General features: G+C 42.1%; 1 protein-coding gene and 1 long non-coding RNA gene across 2 annotated transcripts in view; one reads left to right on the top strand and one right to left on the bottom strand.

Moving 5' to 3' along the window:
- Arhgap24 (Rho GTPase activating protein 24) overlaps positions 1 to 19,570 on the top strand; it is a 629,479-nt gene that overhangs the window by 118,952 nt on the left and 490,957 nt on the right. The window lies entirely within an intron of this gene.
- On the bottom strand, positions 3,541 to 4,153 carry LOC134481823 (uncharacterized). Its single transcript, XR_015637261.1, has 2 exons — positions 3,860 to 4,153; positions 3,541 to 3,672 (listed from the first exon to the last, which is right to left on the bottom strand). It is a non-coding gene; the product is annotated as an uncharacterized LOC134481823 (long non-coding RNA).

Here is a 19,570-nt window from a genome sequence, read left to right as displayed (position 1 = left end):
ATTTTCAGATGCTTTTCATGATTATTGTGTTCTAAGAGTTCTTTACATATGATAGACTTGTCTTCAATGTCTTTGGTGAACAGGCAGCGCCTTTTCCAGTTGTGGTTTTCCATTCTTTCTTTTTCCAGACTGTATTTGAAAGAACAGATATTTTAATTCCATTTTACAAACTGCAGTTAGAAGCAGTTTATACATTAAAAATTATATATTATATTATTTGTGTCAGGTTTCAAATATCATTTAAAAGTCATAACTATGTTTCTTATAGAAGTTGTGTAATTCTGGAGGTTAAATTTATATTTATGGTACATTAAAGTTTGTTTTCTTCAGGCATGAGCCAAAGTACAAGGTTTTAGTTTTCCTCTTTTTGTTATTATCTTTTAAAGAATTATTTCTGTGTGTATGTATGTATGTATGTATGACTATCTGTGTGTACATGTATGTGTGTCTTCCCATGTGTGTGCATATATGTGTATATGTATGTTTTCACATGTGTGCACATGTATGTGTTTGTATGTGTATATGTGTTTTCACATGTGTTTACATATATGTATGTGTGTTTGTTTATGTTTATGTGCATTTGTATGCATGTGTATGTTTTCACATATGTGTGCATGTATGTGTAAATGTGTGCTTCACATGTTTGTGCATGTATGTATTTGTATGTGTATATGTGTTTTCACATGTGTGTACATATATGTATGTGTGTTTGTATAGGTTTATGTGTGTTTTCACATGTGCTACAGTATGCTTGTGGTGGTCAGAGGAGAACTATGGGGACCAGTTCTCTCCTTTCACCACACAGCTTTAGGGAATCAAAGGCAGGTGGTGAGACCTGGCACCAAGTGCCCTCACCCCCTGATGACCTCCCTGGCCCTTGCTACCTTCTCTTACAGCCAGGTCTATGAACACCAAAACTAAGTCCTCCAGCATCATCTTCATCTCAGAATTGCCCTCACCATTTTACATGCCTGAATTTGCACATGAAATTTAGAATCAGTTTATCAGCTTCTTCTCAAGGATTTGTAATACTTTTCCTTGAATTTCCATCAAATGGAGAGAATTGAAGTGAACACTGAATCCCATTATTTAGCATGTCTTTAACTTATTTCAACAGTGTTTCTTAGTTTTGTGGGTTTTGGTACTTTTGCCTCTATGTAGTTCTTCTACTGTGACTTTGTAATGTTCTATTTGAAGAACACCAGCACCTTATTCTTCCTTGTTGTGTAAGTGATTTGATGGTGGACGGGATCCTCCAGGTTTGCTAAAAGTCATGAAACTCTTCTACTGGGTTTTATGAACCAATGCAAAGTTTATCACTTGTCTGCTTACTTATGAAGCTGGTGCTTGCTTATCTGAGCTACCCTCCCTTACCTCATGCGTGTGTGTGTGTGTGTGTTTGTGTTTGTGTGCGCATGCACAAGCATGTGTACATGTATGTGTGAGTGTTTGTGTGTATAAATGTGTGTGCATATGTGTGCATACATCTATATGAGTGAGTGTGTATGAATGCATGTGTGTACATGTGTGTGTATGAATGTGTATGCATGCATGTGTATGTGTGTATATAAATGTGTGTGCATACATTTATGTGAATGAGTGTGTATGAATGTTTGCATGTATGTGCATGTGTGTATACATGGGTGAATGTGTGTATGAATGTGTGTGTGCATGTGTGCATGTTCACGTAGGTGTGTGAGTGAATGTATGAGTGTGTGTGCATGCATGTGTTGAGTGTGTATGTGTGTGCATGAGTGTGCACGTGGGTGGGTGGGTGTGGTGTGTGAGTGTGTATGTGCATGATATTAGAGAGCGTTGAATCCATAGGCTTATGCTTCCTATCATGTCATGCTTTCTTTTTCGTCTTCCCCCTTTTCCTCAAATTACTTTGTTTTTTTTATTGGATATTTTATGTATTAACATTTCAAGTGTTATCCCCTTTCTCAGTTCCCCTCCTCTCCCATGCCCCCTCTCCCTGCTTCTGTGAAGATGCTCCCCCTCCCAGCCACCCTCTCCCATCTCAACACGCTGACATTTCTCTACACTGGGGAAATGAGCCTTCACAGGACCAAGGGCTTCTCCTCCTGTTGATTTGAGTGACCTAAATTCATCTGTGTCTCATGAAGTTCCCTCACAGGTGCTGATGATCTCCTTTCAGCTATATTTCTTTGTGATTCTGATTTATTTTTTGCATACACAATTTCTTGTGTTCATGTTCACAAAACAATGTTTATGAAATGTGGTGGGAAACATATTCATGGCCATGAGACTCCCAAGGCTGTGCCTCATGGTAGAACCCTGGGAGAGACCGGGCTTTGGAATGTGGTGAATATCAACCCCCTAGAACTGTGGTCCACGCTGTTTATCCTCTCGAGATTTTTACCTCACATCTACCTCTGTTCATCTCTAGAAGTTGGTTTGTCTTTTTATTTCTCAGTGTCATTATATTTCACAGATGAGGAAACTGACAGACAGAAGATCAGACGCCTGCTCAGACTTTCGGACTCATGAGGAACAACAGGCACTGCTACCAGAGAGCCGGACTCCAGAGCTGTTGTTCTTACAAGTTGCATTCTCATATTTAATAGCATACTCATCTCCATGAATCTTTTCTAAAGCATTTAGATGTATAATTGTCACATGAAGATGTACTCAGTAAATTCTGCAGTACAATGCTGGCAAGGTGCAAAGTTTTATCTTGATTGAAATTCAGCTCGGACAACTCTTAAATGTTTTTCTTCAACTTACCGTAATTTTTCTTACAACTTCACCTGGCATCTTATGACCCTCTAGGATAAAGCTTCAATCCACACGTTTCTTCTGTCTTTTTCTTTTTAAAGAGCATCGGAGAATTCTGTGACTGTACTTTTGTACTTTGCATGTTGGGCGGGAGGTGAGGTAAAATCTCAGCCTGCTGGGCAGTCAGAGGGTAAAATGTGCCAGGCTGCTGCCAATGGCTGTTCATCCGATGCCACCTGGATGCACAGATACCATGATTCCCAGCGTGGGGACTGTGTGAGAGATGCTCAGTCAGGTGCCAGCAAGGACCAAGAACTGTGTTCGCTACACAGAGCCTCCAATACTGTCCCATACAGTGGCGCTGCCCAGGGACTGCAATTCATAGAAATTTATATGAAAAATAACTGTCTAGAATTTTACAGTCAACAACTGTCACCCTGACCAGGACATACAGTTCTTGATGTCACTACTAGGCTGGTTGTAGATTCAGATGATTTACCTGAAGCTCTGTCGGAGGCCTCTGTGATTAATTTTTCCAGCATTGGGTCTGATAACCTCATGGCAGGCTTTGTAAACCTCTCTTTTCCAACCTCAGCCGTTCCCCGATTTCTGCCTACTCACTAACCCTCCTTGGACCAGGGAGAATTTTTATTTGGATCTATGAGTGACAGGTGGATTCTAGAGCAGTGGTTCTCAATCTGCGGGTTGGGACACCTTTTGGGGGGGGGGGTCAAACATATCAGATACCCTGCATTTTAGATATTTACATTAGGATTCTTAACAGTAAAGAGATTACCATTGTAAAATAGCAATAAAAATAATTTAATGGTTTGTGATCATCACGTCATGAGGAACTGTGTTAAAGGATCATAGCATGAGGAAGGTCGAGAACCTCTGTTCTAAAGGGCAGGCAGATTGTCTTCAATTTTGTACCTACAAAAGATAACACATGTTGCAATGGGTGACCCATGGTCACAGAGGTGGGTCCGGTTTAACTCAGTAGATCACAAAAACCACCCAAAGGAGATGAGTGTGGGGAGGGACTTTATAGAGGAGTGGGTAACAGGCACAGGAAGAAGGTATAAGAGAGGAGGGAGGGGAGTCAGAAATCACAACACACCGTAAACATGTACAAAGTTGCCAAAGAACAAATTCCATAAAAAATAACAAAAAGCGTAGCTAATTCACTGGGTTTCTATCTCCTCCGGACTTCCTCTGAGGCTCGGGGTTTAAAGCCCGAGGACATCTTCTTACTTGTGGATCGTATGCAAAGAGATCAGATTTTTTTGTGGATGGAAGGAAGATGCGGACACGCTGGAGTAGAGAGAAAGTACTATTGCTATTTCACTTTGCTGATCTCTGTGGGACGTGTTGGTACACACCTGCCATTGGGAGGGTGACTCGGGAGGACTTGAGCTTCCGGGTAGCGTTGGCTGCGTGGAGCGCATGCGCAGCATATGCCTCAGGGACAGCCTGGCCTGTTTAGTGGGGTAAAGGTTAGTCTTGTTATATGCCAAAACTTTGTTTTAACAAGAAAGGAATATACAATGGTAAACTAAAATTATGTGTTTACCTCTCCCACTGGACCATCCCTCTACAAGGATAGGAACACACTTCCGTAAACACAAGGGATGGTTTGCCCCTGCGAATCTGTCGACATCTTGTGATCTACTTCACAGGCCACTCCATCATTGCATCCTACACAGTTTTAGTTCTTAAGCGTGCTGTGGTTTTGAGTGATGACGCCCTGATGGGATGCAAAGATGATTTACTTTCTAAGATTCATATTGGTTTCCTTAATCTTAGGAGCCACTGTATTGATTTTTGCCTTTAGCCCCGATTATTACTTGTAATTATTTATTCTGAATAGCAGCCTTCAAACCTTTAAGGTCACATCTCTGAATACTGACTGAAGATGGCTAGTTGACTGACGCTTATAACTCTATATTATATGCTTGTATCGATAGTTCCTATATAGAACAAGATTTAACATAAATAATTCATACATTAAGAGACATGAAGTTACAAACAGTAACCACTGAATGTTGTACAGACAGAAACTGTGCCCTAAAGCCTCTCATGTGGGGTCAGTTTCCAGTTGTAAGGACTGTGGACTCACGTGTCTGTAATCTACATGCTGCTTTCTGGTTATTAATGGGGGTGTCATGCTATGGCAAAATGGTCTTCTATCTATTATTTGTCCTCATACTAATGGCAGTGCTGTGGCTGTATATTGTAGACTCACAATTTGGCATGAATGTCAATTTGGGAAAAGATTCTTTGAAAACAAATAAAACATAACTTTTAAATTATGCACATATTTTATCGAGAACTTGAATGTTTACAAGCATATGTGAGATTTACTTTATTTCTCTGGGAATAGTTTCTTTTCTGAACTGATTTTCAGAGTCTGCAATAAATTGCTATCATGATGCAATGTGGAAACAGACTAAATTTTGTTTTTAAATTGATGTATTTTCCTCCTGCTAGTCTTTTACGCTAGGTGGTTGGAAATGTATTTTATTTCATGGGACCTCTTAATATTGGAGTCTCTACAAGACTTTTTTTTCACTGCAACAACAACAACAAAATTCATCAATGTTTTCAATTTTAAAAAAGTATCTTTCTCTAGGCCCTGCTGTTACAAAGTATGGTTTCAGCAACTGGTTTTCCCCTCCTGCTCGTAGCCACATATCATCTTGCAGCCATCCTCCACCTTTCGGCTGGCCCTCTCTCCCTGTAGCACACACTGTCCCAACCATGGCTCATTCTCAGTGTCCAGCGATGTGTGTCAAGTCACTTCTCCCTGTCGCCACACCCAACTCTTCAATAGCTTAAGCCTGGAAAACAGTAGAATTTTTTTCCTCTCTAGGTCCCATTCCTGATGCTAGATTTCTAGCCATACCAAAGTCAGAAGGGCCTAATGTTATTCAGGATTCTAGAATGTACATTTCACACATCTCTAGGATTCTATCCAACTTGAACATTTCTTACTTCACTGAATATCGCACATGGTATAGTGTGTGTGTGTGTGTGTGTGTGTGTGTGTGTGTGCTTAATATCCATTAATTTCTAACAGAATCTTATATGACAAACCTTTGAGACTTGTCTTACCCTGGGATCCACTCCCGTTGGGTACCACCTTGGAGGTGTCCAATGAGAAACTTGGAAAATGGTTGTTTGGGCTATGCAGAAGTCTGCTTGGTCATTGATTGACAGGTTGAGTTAATTCTATAAACAGAATACCAACTAGGTCCCATGTTCTAACTGAAAACTAACTTGGCCTAGAAACTATGCAGCTTTCTTAGGACTCAAATGTTGATTGGTAAAAATCTACTGTGATAGTTTGCATATGCTCAGACAAGGGCGTGGCATGGTTAGAAGGTGTGGCCCTGTTGGAGTAGGTGTGTCACTGTGGGGGTGGGTTATAAGACCCTCACCATAGCTGCAGAGAAGTCAGTCTTCTGCTAGCAGCCTTCAGAGGAAGATGTAGAACTCTCAGCTCCTCCTGCACCATGCCTGCCTGGATGCTGCCATGTTCCTGCCTTGATGATAATGGACTGAACCTCTGAACCTGTAAGTCAGCCCCAATTAAATGTTATCCTTATAAGACTTGCATTGGTCCTGGTGTCTGTTCACAGCAGTGAAACCCTAAATAAGATATATACCAAATACTTCAGGATTCATTGTGAAAAACTACAACAAAAAATATCCATGTGTATTATATCAAAACTGTGATAGGATTATAAATAAAAATTGTTTATTGAGTATCATTAGTTTAATTACACATGCACAGCAGTGGACATTTCATACATATTGAGCAGTGTTTACAGATACTGGTCATGGATACAAAATTTCCAGTATTATTTGTTGCTATATATTACCACTTATAAGTTACTTAGTTCACATCCAGAGGCAAATAAATTGAGAAACTAAAACAGTAATAAAACGAGTGAACCAAAGCCTGATTTTTTTGTCTGTATAGGGTGCAGCCCCAGCCCTCTGGGTCAGTGAGGTTAAAAGCAAATGGGTGCTTGTAGTGCTAAGCCTAGGAGACGTTGGAACTGCCATGGGTATTAATTACCCTAAAAAGTGCAGGAGGCTAGTAGACAGTCATTCTTCCTAAATACCACACTTAGGAGTCATCTGACGGTTGTGAAGTCTAAGCCCTGTGAAAAATGGCAAATGGGTTTTGCCTCATTAGTCAATTATAGGATTGATCATAAGAGAGTGTTACTTAATCTTAGCAGGTTTCAAAGGCCATCCTTATGTTCAGGGGGAAAAAGCCCTCAAACTCATTGGTGACGTTTGTCATGGGCAGAGTAGGGAAGAGCAGTGTGATATCTGTCACGTATCTGAAACCCCAGGATAGGATGATTATGCCTATTGAAGTCACTGACAAGGGCAATTATGAAGTAAGCCCACAGTGCAGTCGCTTTTCTGAAGGAACAGTGTAAATTAGAACTGCGATTAAATAATTATAGATTCAGCTTAAATCCCAGGACAGTGCTGGCATTTTAAAAGATATTTGATAACTTTTGTCAAATTAAGGCATAAAGTCAATTACTGGTGTCTGACCATTTAGACAGACTTTTAAAAGGTATATATTGATAAAAATGCATATTTCCATTCGGGATGCCAAATTCTTTTTTCTCTTTTGTGCTATCAGTTTCTGTTCCCTGAGCCTCACAGTACAGAAATTGTCTTTCCAGCCCCATAGAAAAACAGCTGTATCTTAGTTTGGACATCTATTGCTATGAAGAGATACCATGACCACACAATTCATAAAGAAAAATGTTTAACTGGGTCTGGCTTACAGTTTAAGGGGCTTAGTCCATTATCTTCGTGGTAGGAGAGATGGCGGCTTGCAGGAAGACATGGTGCGGGAGAAGAAACTGAGAGTTCTACATCCTGATTTGCAGGCAGGAGAAGGGACTGTGAGCTACACCAGGCATAGCTTGAACATACAAGACTTCAAAGCCCCTCCCCACAATGATCACTTCCTCTAAGAAGGCCACACCTCCTAAGAGTGCCGCTCCATATGGTCCATGCATTGAAACACATGAAAATCTATCAGGGCCATTCAAACCACCACAATCTGGTACATTGGAGGTGCTTGATAGATAAATTATTCTTAACCGGTCATATGTGGTTTGTATTCTCTTATTTTGTCTGCTATTTGTCATTTGGAGGTAGGGGTCACCTTTGCTATCATCTCTGCTGTGAGTACAGTTGACAGTGCTGCAGTGCCTCAAAAGGTAGACCTGGTTAGTGAGCCATTTACCCACTCCAGAGATGATACTGTTAAATGCTACTTCTTCACATGTTATGTGTCTGTAAGCATGCCTCTACATGTCTGTGTGCATCTATGTAGTATGTGCACCTATGTGCATGTGTGTACAGGGCACTTGCCCATGTGTGCCCGTGTGCAGGTTCACAGTGTGTCTGCCTGTATCACTTACCTTCTTACTTTTATCATTATTTTATTACATTTGTTCTATGGCAATTCCTTACATGTATATGCTATGTTGTCGTTACCCTGACTCACTTTGTCTGATCTCCAAGCCACCACTGTCCATCTCTCTTGTACAAGTTCCCCTTCAGCTTTGGGGTGGGTTCTCACTGAGCCAGTAGTATGTCTTTCTGGTCAGACTCACCAATGCTGGGGTCACGGATGCACTCTGCCATGCTCAGCTTTAATGTGGTGACTGATGGAGTCCAGAACTGCATAGCAAGCACCCTCCCCTGGAGGGCGGTGCCTCTGTCCATTTGTGGTCCATGGCTGTGACTACCACCTCAGCATCTTCTGGGCGTGTTGGCTTTAGCTCTCAATTCAAGCCATTTTTCTGTTGTTCTTCAGCATTCTGTCAGAGCAGCCAGCATGCAGTAACCAGGATTGGACAAATCAACTCTTTCCCTAGGTCTCTTAGGTTTACAGCAAAAATACCCAAGCAACCACATAGCAGAGACAAAGAGAAAAAAGAACAAAACCAAGCACCCACCCCCAAACCCCAAGTATATCCTTTCCAAGCACATAGGTAGAGTTTGGGAGTAGGCTCAAGGAACTTCACCAAGGCAAGGGGGGAAGGGCTGTATTGACTAAATGATATAAACTTAAAAGAAAACTAAAATGTGAATTCCTATTGCATCCTCCAGGCAGATCTCAGTGAGCGCCATCTTTCATCTCTGTTCTATAACAGCAGTCAAGAAATGAAATTTAAAATTAGCAAATGGGGAAAGAGCATTAGGTGCTTTTTACTAGATGAGGCCAGGTTGAAAAAAAAACATGGACTTTTGACTGGCATCCAGAGGAGCTTGATGTAGCCCAGGATAGACTTGATGTAGCCCAGGATAGACTTGATGGACTGGACCAGTAAGGAAATTAAATATGGAGGAGTAGAAACCCTAAAGCTTCCTAGGGAAAAAAGGATTCCGTGCCCAGGCTACATGACATTTACTCCTCTCAGCCTACAGATCAGACCACTGCCTCCCCAGGGACCACAAAAGGGTGGAGGGGCCAGGCCTGTATCAAGAAATAACTCTTACACAGAGTCTGGGTGGGGAGATACTCTCTAAGACTGGGTTATAAAAGGAAGGTGAGGTCAGATCATCTCAGACCATCCATGACACATTAGGAAGGAGCTAAAAAAAGTATGTACTAAGGAACTTTAAGAATGGAGCTACGAGAGCCATGTTGAACTTTCAGAAAGATCACTGGAATGGCCAATCAGTAGGGTGGGATCCTGCAGAAAGAATAGAGTTCCTGAAAGTAAGAGATTTCCATCCAACATTCTGGTTGGTGAATCGATGATACAACTATCGAATCCTGGCAACCATCATGACCCACATGACTTTTAACCTACGCTCTGAGCCCTTCCTTCAGTGATCGACCTTTGAGGTGTGACTGTCTGTGTGAAGGGAAACGTGAGTTCACTAATAGGAAAGTTTCCTTGTTCAAGACAAACACTGTGATGCCTAGAGAGCATGGTGGGGTCAGCAATTGTGGAGGACTGTGGTGGAGCCGGTGATGTAGCGAGTATCTCTAATCCTGTGTCAACCGACTATTACATTGAGGCACCTGTGTTTCCTTCACCTGTTACTGTTGTGCGAGGCAGTGTTCCTGCACCCCAAAAGACCATCAAGGAGCCGTTTCTGATGTAATAGCACTAGGGTCTCTTTATTACAAGCTCTGGCTTGGGCCACACGGCCATCTCTGACAGCAGAATGAAGAGCGCAGCCTCAGCTGCAGGGGACAAGACTTTACAGGAAATGGTAGTGACTGAGGACAGTTTAGTCTGGCAAGTATGTAGTTGAATAACTATTGTACTTGGGCAGGTGGGTGCTCTGAAGCAAGATAGTTACAACCAGGAGCAGTCTGAAAGGACATCCGAAACAATCAGACTAATTTTTGACTAACTGTTGTTACAAAGTTGCTAACTCCCATCCAGGACAAGCCATGGGGTCCTTCCTGGTACGTGGGTGCAGCCCCAGTTCTGCTGTAGGTCAAGTTCTTAGGCCTTTTTTCTCCCTTTAAGAAAGAGTCTGGTCCCAAAATGGAGTAGGTTTGGCCTCTCATTATGACATTTTTTATAAGGAACTCCCTGGTCAGTTACTGGGTGTATCACACTTGACAGGAGGTATGGATGAAACTCTCGTACAAAAAGCACTAAGTGTATGCACCATTTACTCAGGCCTGTGAAAGCATTTCAAACACGGTTTCAGCCGTCACCAAAGGACCCAGGCAGTAGTCAAGATTACCATTTGTTTGTTGATACATAATTATTGGTTTCTTGAAAACATCCTCTAAAATGTAGATAATATAAACGTCTATGAAGAATAAAAAGTGATATGTTTAGATTTCATGACTAAGGAATGGTCAAAAATTGATAGCATTATTTTAAAAACTATTATTGCTCATATATACAGATGGGCTTTGTTAAAAATACTTTCAGGAAATCCAGTGGATTGGTTTATATATATATTTTATATGCATTATATTTCATTTTAGCTGCACTTAACAATGGTAAGCTCCTTTGAAATGGAAAGGGGTTCTGAACCATCTAAAGAAAAAAACTGATAAATATTTCCCTTACAAAAAAGTTTTTTTTTAAGTTTTAAGTGTCTCCTTGAGGCTCTTGTATAGAAATCTTTGCGCACCCATTAATTTCTTTGACTATTTAATTATACTCCCATTCCCACTGCACAGAGTAACAAAAGAGGGACCAACTGCCAGGTTCTTGCCTCTTCCTTCTTTCCCTTTCGATGGATACTTATGTTGCCTTCCTAACTTGAGCCGCTATAGTGACTTCCCCTCCAGTGACTTCCCCTCCAGTGACTTCCCCTCCAGTGACTTCCCCTCCAGTGACTTCCCCTCCAGTGACTTCCCCTAAAGATATTCTCCAGTTGTTAAATTTCATCCGATTTTATACCAGATTCCCAGGTCTCTATCCTAATGCAGATAAATGTCTACTTGTGTCATGGTGCAGTCTCACTCCAGCCTGCACTTCCGTTCTTCCGTTTTTGACTCTGGCAGTGTTTTCTTCTATATTTCGGGTTTTTTTTTTCCCCCATTCGGTTGGTTTTGGTTTTGGCATTGTGAGCCTAGAGTCCTTAGCAGAACCCTGCCCCTGCTTCCCCAAATGTCATGCCCTTAACAGTTGTGATTTCATCTTGTGTCATGTGAGGCTTCCAGGCTGCTCTTTTGATCAGAAGAGGGCTTAGTCATCTTCTCTGTGTGGAACTCATAGTTTGTCCCTGGTTTTTCCATCCCTCCGTTCCTCTTAGCCTGTGGTAATGTCCGGATAGAGAGCTGTCAAGGAGTGTTTTAAACAAATGCTCCTTTTGAAGTGTCGGGAAAAAAAAAAGAAGCTGAAGTTTTTCGCAAATTATTCTTCATTTCAAAAACACCCAGTCACTCAATTGTAGTCCATGGGGTGGATGGCCCTATTTATTAATCTCTTTAATATTTAAAACTGCATATTATTCCCAGTTGTTCCCTAGGAAGTTCGTGTCCAGTGATGACATTTTAAATGACCCTTCCTCCTTCCAGGTGGCTTCTAGCTGTGATGACAGTTGTTACAGAGTCACAGCTCAGGTCAGCAGTCTGTAAATAGTTTGCTCTCAAATCCCCCCAGAACCCAACATGACACTTGCAGATGTTAGGACAAGCAATGCTTCCTTTGCTCCAGGCAAGGTTTTCCTGGGGTGGCTGGGATGGAGTTGAATGACTTCAGGAAGGTAAGAAGAAGACAGAGATCCCAAGAGGTAGACTGGGCTTGCTGACTGCTGCCCTGGAGAGAGGATTTCTCCTCTCTACTCCAGCTGTCCCAGAATCAGAATTCCCTTTAACAGAAGGAGGTCTGCAATGCTATTAGCTGTCTTTTCTCTGTTTTTCACAGATACCGATTATATTTCGGAGAACTGTGATTAGAATTATACTCTGAGATTCAATAAAAGTCTGGAGAGGGTTGAGGGGTTAGGTCAGTGGCAGAGCACTCGCTTAGCAAGCACATGGCCCTGGGTTCAATATCAGCCCTGACCAAAAATAATAAAACTAAAAACAAAAAGCACTGGAGGGGGAAGAAACCGGAACTTTCATGAAAAATGAAGATTTATATACTTACCATTTATGTATTCATTCATATTTTTGCCACACGCCCTTTATTTTAGATTCCGTTTTCACTTCTCTCTCACCTGATTGGTCACAATCCTCCTATGCTTCTTCACTCATTTGGTTATGTGTATCTTCAATGTGTCCTTAATTTTTTAAAATGTATTTATTTAATGAATATATGTGGCATGAAAATGTAGATAATGATAAATAAACAAGGGATAAAACAAAACAAATAAAACCAAACCCGGTATGCTCAGATTTTATGACGAGGAAACAGTCGGAAGTCGATGACATCATTTAAAAACGAGTATCGCTCATACTCACATTATCAGGAGGTCAGCGGTAACTTTCAGGAGTCAGTTCAAGGGTCAGCCTAGTACCACGTGGACTCTAGGGATCCAACTTATCTGAGGAAGCTTAGTGGCAAGTCCTCTTACTCCTTGAGCCATCTTGCTGGCCTTCAGTATGCCAGGCACTATTCTGATGAGATGATTTGTACATCATGCGAGTACTTCATTAATTCCAGCTATTCTCCGAGATCACTGACCATAGCCATACGGTGCGCGCACGCAGTTCCCCACTCCCTCGGTTCCAACAGCATTGCCTGTTGCTATCTGGTGCTGGGAATTTATCCACACAGAGCAGAGGTGGGTCCCCACACATCCTCCAGGACTATGCAGACAGGGTGCAGGACAGAGCAGAGCTACACAGAGGCAGGGGCTCCCGGGTGCTAGAAGTATCTGTAGGAGGTTTGATTATTGCTTCCTTGCAATATACATCACATGTAGAAAATATGTCAAGACATAACGTATATGGAGGAAAACTGAAACAAGTGCAGTCACCTAGTAACTCACTCTTGGGAAACAGTTGACAATGTCTTGGTGTCTTTCCGCATTAATCAGGCTATAGCTGCCCTTCCCCACCCTCCACCCCCTCCCCGGCGCTCTGTGCGGGTGGTAAGGATGTGAGGACGTGGGGGCGATGGGGATGTGGGGGTGTCAGGGTGTAGGCATGGCACATACATGGAGGTCAGAAGACAACACATGGTATCTGTCCCTTCCTTCCGCCTTCGTTGAGGCCGGCTGTTTCGTTCTGTGCCGCACCAGGCCAGGGGCCTCCAATGTCTCTGTCTCCTGTTTTAGAGGACTGGGACTGGGCTGCAGACATACGCTACCCATCTGGCTTTACATTCATTCTGGGGCTTCCAACTCAGGTCCTCGTAACTGTGCAACAAGCGATGTACCCACTGAGCCGTCACCCAGGTGTAATAGGCCTTTTCTGTGTAGCTATACTTCATATGTTGAGATTTTATCAATTTGTACTGATTGCAATTTGCTGACTTTTTCATTGAACACTGCATTTTAAACATCTTTCTACATTACATTTAGTAAGCATAATGTTTTAGTTAGCAACATTCCAGCCCAATAGTTGTATCTTACTTTAACCCCCATTGCTGGAAATTTATGCTACACCTATATTTTTTGCCATTATAAATAACATTGCAGTAAAAAACTGGGGGGCATAAATATTTGCCTGAGTTTTGTGTTATTTTTTTCTTAAGGCAGATTTCTGAATTACTGGCTCGAAGAGTATAAATATTTAAGCCATTCTGGTAAATATTTATTATTCAAGCTCAACACACAGCTTTTTTACTTGTCTTTTTGATTTAGCCATTGTTAGTAGAAGAATTTTTGTGTCTCAAACATCCTTAAGTTTGTAGATATAAGGTAGATCATTGGTGCTATTTAGAGAGGTGTGTGGTGTGTGTGTGGTGTGTGTGTGAGTGTGAGGGTGTGGTGTGTGTGTGTGTATGTGTGTGTGAGTGTGAGGGTGTGGTGTGTATGTGTGTGTGTGAGTGTGAGGTGTGTGTGTATGTGTGTGTGTGTGGTGTGGTGTGTGTGTGTGGTGTGGTGTGTGTGTGTGGTGTGGTGTGTGTGTGGTATGTGTGTGAGTGTGTGTGCATGTGTGTGTATGTGTGTGTGTGGTGTGTGTGGTGTGTGTGATTGTGTGAGTGTGTGTGAGTGTGTGAGTGTGAATGTGTGAGTGTGTGGTGTGTGATTGTGTGTGTCTATGTGTGTGTGTGGTGTTTGTGTGAGTGTGGTGTGTGTGTGTGAGTGTGTGAGTGTGTGTGTGCTGTGTGTGAGTGTGTGGTGTGTGAGTGTGTGTGTCTATGTGTGTGTGTGGTGTGTGTGTGAGTGTGGTGTGTGTGTGAGTGTGTGTGTGTATGTGTGAGTGTGTGTGTGTTGACAAAACAGTGCTTGCCAGACAGTTTTTTTTTTTTAATGAAGTATTGGTTCTATGATGTCTAAAGCATTTCCTGAGGGCAGAAATGGTCCATGCTCAAACAAAGCACTGATTTTTCTACCCAATCAACATGAGGCTGCATCGAACTTTGATCGAGCGTCATCAAGTGGCATGAAACTGGTTTTTGCAAGCAGCCGAGCCGTGGGGGCTGTCCTGCTAACATAACTGTCCTTTAAGATGGAGCCCATGGGAAGCCGGAGAACAAACAACAGTCTCGATGTTCTCGGGCTCATCGGACACAGGGAGACATAAGGTGAAGACATTAGAAGCTGCTCCACCCCTTTCAGACTGGAGCAGAGTTTGTGTTGAAATCAATATCAACTGGGTTCAGTCGTAAGGGCCTTGGCGTTCAAGTTGAAGTGCATAGTCCAGTAGTGGGGCTTCTCCACACACCACTTTTTAAAGAGCCATTTGCCCTTGAAATAAAAGATTTCCCAATTTAGTGCTACACAATAAAGGCATTTGTGACCTAAACAGACCATAGAGTAGAATTAGGATGCAATGCGTTACTTAACGAAGCTCTCTTTTTCCACCCTCATTTCACGGTTTCTTATTTCTCTGTAAGTCTCTGGAACGGGGTCTTTCTGAAGAGTATAATGTGGTATGTTCATGCTGGGTCTCTACTGCAGTCCAATAGTCACGAAAACTCAGGTGCTGGGGCCGGGAGGACCAGCTGGAAGTCTAGGCTTTTGTTCTTAATAAAAATATACCATGCCCGCGAGGAGATAAGGGCAGAGTATTCCTTATATGGGGAGTCTGTTAAGTACTCACAAAGCACAATGATTCATATCTCCTCAGAAGATGACGAGTGAGTTTATTCAGCAGGACACCCATTACAAAAGTCAGTATAGGATTCATCAGACCCTTTAATCACAGATAATCCTTTGGAAGGCGTTTGGATCATCTAGAGAGTCTGAGAGGTCTTTCTCTTTCTTTCTTTCTCTCTCTCTCTCTCTCTCTCTCTCTCTCTCTCTCTTTTGTATTGCTAAATTAGTTTCTGGGGAATTCAGGTAATAAGAAATAAAGCAGGTTAATAGCTGTACATAAAGAAGAAAAGGTTTAGTGAGGCTATGGGTAAGTTCTTGGAGGAAAATTATAGGCCAGAGTATTATACTCAATTTCATTCCCTTTATGTGGGTAACATTTGTTTCCTTTTAATTCCTGCTTTTTGACCCTGGTCATGCTCCTTGGAGCTACATAAAATAGGTCTAATTCTCATCTAAGATAATGGCCATTCATCTGTTTGAGAAGAGCATCACTGACTGGCCCGTATGGTACTATTGTCTCATATTTCCTTAAACTCATTCTCTGATACCATGCACACACTGCTCGTCCTGCGCATTGTCTTCTGTATGCCCTCTCCCTCCCTTAACAACTGCACCCCGCACCAAGTCTCCATCCCATTCTCATTCTTGTGTCTTTCCCCTTTGTGTTTCTTCTTGCTTTGTTACCCTCTGTGGGCATGAGCCAACATGGAGGACGCTTCTAGTTCAGGCCCAACGTTATTTCTTGGTGTTCTGCAACCAAGAAATAGCATCTTCAAGGAATGGCATCTTCAAAAATAGATCCTTACCACATATTCCCTGTAGTTAACCCAGGGCAAAGAACAATGACAATAGCCAGTACTGACTTGGGGGCCTCTGGGGCCGTCCTATCCAGCAGTGCATAATGAAGTATTCAACAGTTGGCACCAGGAATATCATTTAATAACTCATGGCTGCTGAATCAGCATTGGCCACTGATACAGGGGTTAATCCTGACAAATGCAAGGAGAAAGACCAAATCCACCACTAGTCAATGGATGCAAGCTTTAGACTGGAGTGCACAGGCCATGGCCAGTCTAGGTGCCTTTCCCTAAGTCAGGACTTTAGAGAGCAGCTCTCTCACAGTCCCTTGTCTCAGAGAGATGAGTGCTATCAGGAGCCAGAGAGTGGACATTGTTAGAAAGACACAGTGAAAGGGAAGGAACAGGGTGAGGACAGAATGGGGCCACAAGTTCAGTGTAGGTTGAAGAACCTGTTTTGCAGTTTGTATCAGACCTAAGAAACAAGAACTTATTCTTAATTACAAACATAATTCTTTTTTTTTGAAATTTTATATTTTTTATTAGATATATTTCTCTATTTACATTTCAAATGTTATTTCCTTTCCTGGTTTCCTGTCCATAAACCCCCCATCCCCTCCCCCTCCACCATAGGGGTGTTCCCCCCATCCACTCCCCCTTACTGCCCCTCCCCTCGACATTCCCCTGCACTGGGGGCCCAACCTTCCAGGACCAAGGACTTCCTCTTCCACTGGTGCCCCAATAAGGCTATTCTCTGTTACATATGCAGTTGGAGCCCTGGGTCAGTCCATGTATAGTCTTTGGGTAGTGGTTTAGTCCCTGGAAGCTCTGGTTGATTGGCATTGTTGTTCTTATGGGGTTGCAAGCCCCTTCAGCTCTTTCAGTCCTTCCTCTAATTCCCCCAAAGGGGGTCCTCTTCTCAGTTCAGTGGTTTGCTGCTAGCATTGACCTCTGGATTGGACATGCTCTGGATGTGTCTCTCAGGAAAGATCTATATCCTGTCCCTTTCAGCATGCATTTTCTAGCTTCATCAATCTTATCTAGTTTTGGTGGCTGTATATCTATGGGCCAGAATTCTTGACTGGCATGGAGTTAACACGGGACGAACTGGAACCTTCTCTTTAACTACAAACAGAAACTTTAACCTTCACAGGACAAATGGGAGATTTTTTCTCCAGTGTCCTACTTGCAGACAGAAACCTTAACTTGCGAGGTTACTATTAGTCTGGTTTTGATCTCACACAGGGTACCTATGTTCACACTCTTTAATATCGTGTTTTTAAATCAGCTTATGAAGCCACAGCCTAGCTTATGACGCTGTCGGTTGCCGTGTCTCCTTTACCCATCCCTAGCTCCTGGTTCCCTCTCCCACTCTCCTGCCCAGCCCGTGTCTACATTTGTCACCCTGGTAGCCTTTCCTTCTCTTTTACAGAACAGGAAATGCTTCTTCTTTTGGATGACTGTGTATCTAAGTCAGTCTATTAAAGTCCCATTCTAGTCCTGTGGGATCTGCTGGCTTGCCTGAGGACTAACAATAGCCCAACAACGTCATTGTCTAACCTGAGTTAAGCTGAAAAACAGCAGAATTACCCATTTGACAGATGAGACAAAAGCGTGCTTGTATCATATGCACTCCTGCCGGTGTGGAAGACACAGGTGTTAAAGACCCAGACATAAATAACTGCTTCGTTCTGTGAAGACTGCCCATCTGATAGGGTTGAGCCCTCCTTTCACTCTTACTATTCTTTTTACATCATTAGAATTTTTAGACATATCTGTACTTCACAACTCTTTAAAGGGGAAATGAAACACGGGGCCTCTTTTAGAGTAACGCAGGTGGCGATGTGGGTAAAGGCAGACCATCATTTCTAATCAAGCATTGAGGTCAATGATAGCTCAAAGCGCTGAAAATTTAAAAATGATGAAAGGGTTAATGAAAAGCGCAAATTTGCATTCTCAAAAACGAAAGTTGAGAATCACTTGCTCTCAGCTCAGTGTTATGTGCTTGTCATTGCCATAGCAACCTTGTGTACTACTTTTAAATAAGAAGTTTACTGACTCAGGCTGAATACGTACAGTAACTGAAAGACTATGTAAGGTTATGGCAGCCTTGTGACTCCAATAATGAGTACCTTGGCTATCAGGTCCTTGGTGCTAAACAGAGAAGGATCTCATCAGGAACGAAAGGCTAGTAACAGTCCTCATCTAATCATGATCTGATACGAAGAACGCATGAAACAATATTTGTAAGTTGCGGGGTATTGATTACAATTAGCATTATATGTTAAATCAACTCAACTCATGACTTTTTTTTTCTGTTTAGAAAGGATTTCTCTATAATTATCTGGGTCATTCCTATGATCAGAAATGCTTCCCCAACCCATTTTGTATTTGAAAAATCATAAGTGATATTATAATGCAACTTAGCTCTGTGATATTACCTGTGATAACGTGCCACCCGGCGTCTCATAGAACTTCTAAGAAAAAGCAGAGGCCAAGTAGAAGCAATTCATTTAGTCCATGATCATTAAATGCTTATTGTATCTCAAAGTAAAATAGTCCAGCGTCTACCATTGGAGGGATAGCAATAGCCAAGTGATGATTTGAAGTGGTCATGTGACTAAATGAAATAACTGAATTGACTGGGAGATTTGAGTGAGGTGGACAGCAGGAATCTGGGAGATTGGGTTATCATTGATCCAACATTAAATCTCTCTGGGATCCCGGAGTATTGGCTTTCATGGGTGGGTGTTGCATAATATATAACTATTTTGATCAACAATAAAAATATAATGTTTCAGTAAGATATGGGTAGGATGAAGGCAAGTGGGAGCTACAAGTCTGAAGTACAAGGGAGGCTGCTGGGAAGCTCAGACACCGCCACACAGCACTGCCCTTCCTATTACACTGGGAAGAACAAAGCTTCGTGGCTTTCAAGGACATTTCCATTTTGCAGCAATGATGTCAACTCTTCTGTTACTACTGTGCAAATGGAGAGACTTGTTTTTCTTTGCAAAGGCCTAAAGAGTCCCACCAAATAAAAAGCCTATTCAATCAACCTCATATCCCACACTGTAAAAAAATAAGTGAAGTCAGAAAGGAAAAACGAGAGAGAAAAAGAATGTTACCAATAGAAGCCAGCTGGGGACCAGTAAAATTCAATTTATCACATTCCGCTATTCCAGATATCAGAGAAGAGATAGAAGAATAAAAATCAGAAAACAAAGCCAGAATTCATAGAATATTGTTCTGTTCCTGAAAACACAACCAAACTAAACCAAACTGAAACAAACCTAGTGTACTTTAGAGACCTTGGCAAGAATGTTACCAGTCGTGAGACAGTGTAACCT

This window comes from Rattus norvegicus, chromosome 14 (assembly GCF_021556685.1).
Source record: "Rattus norvegicus strain SHRSP/BbbUtx chromosome 14, alternate assembly SHRSP_T2T, whole genome shotgun sequence".
Classification (NCBI taxonomy): domain Eukaryota; kingdom Metazoa; phylum Chordata; class Mammalia; order Rodentia; family Muridae; genus Rattus; species Rattus norvegicus.
This window is presented reverse-complemented; position numbering and strand designations above follow the sequence as displayed.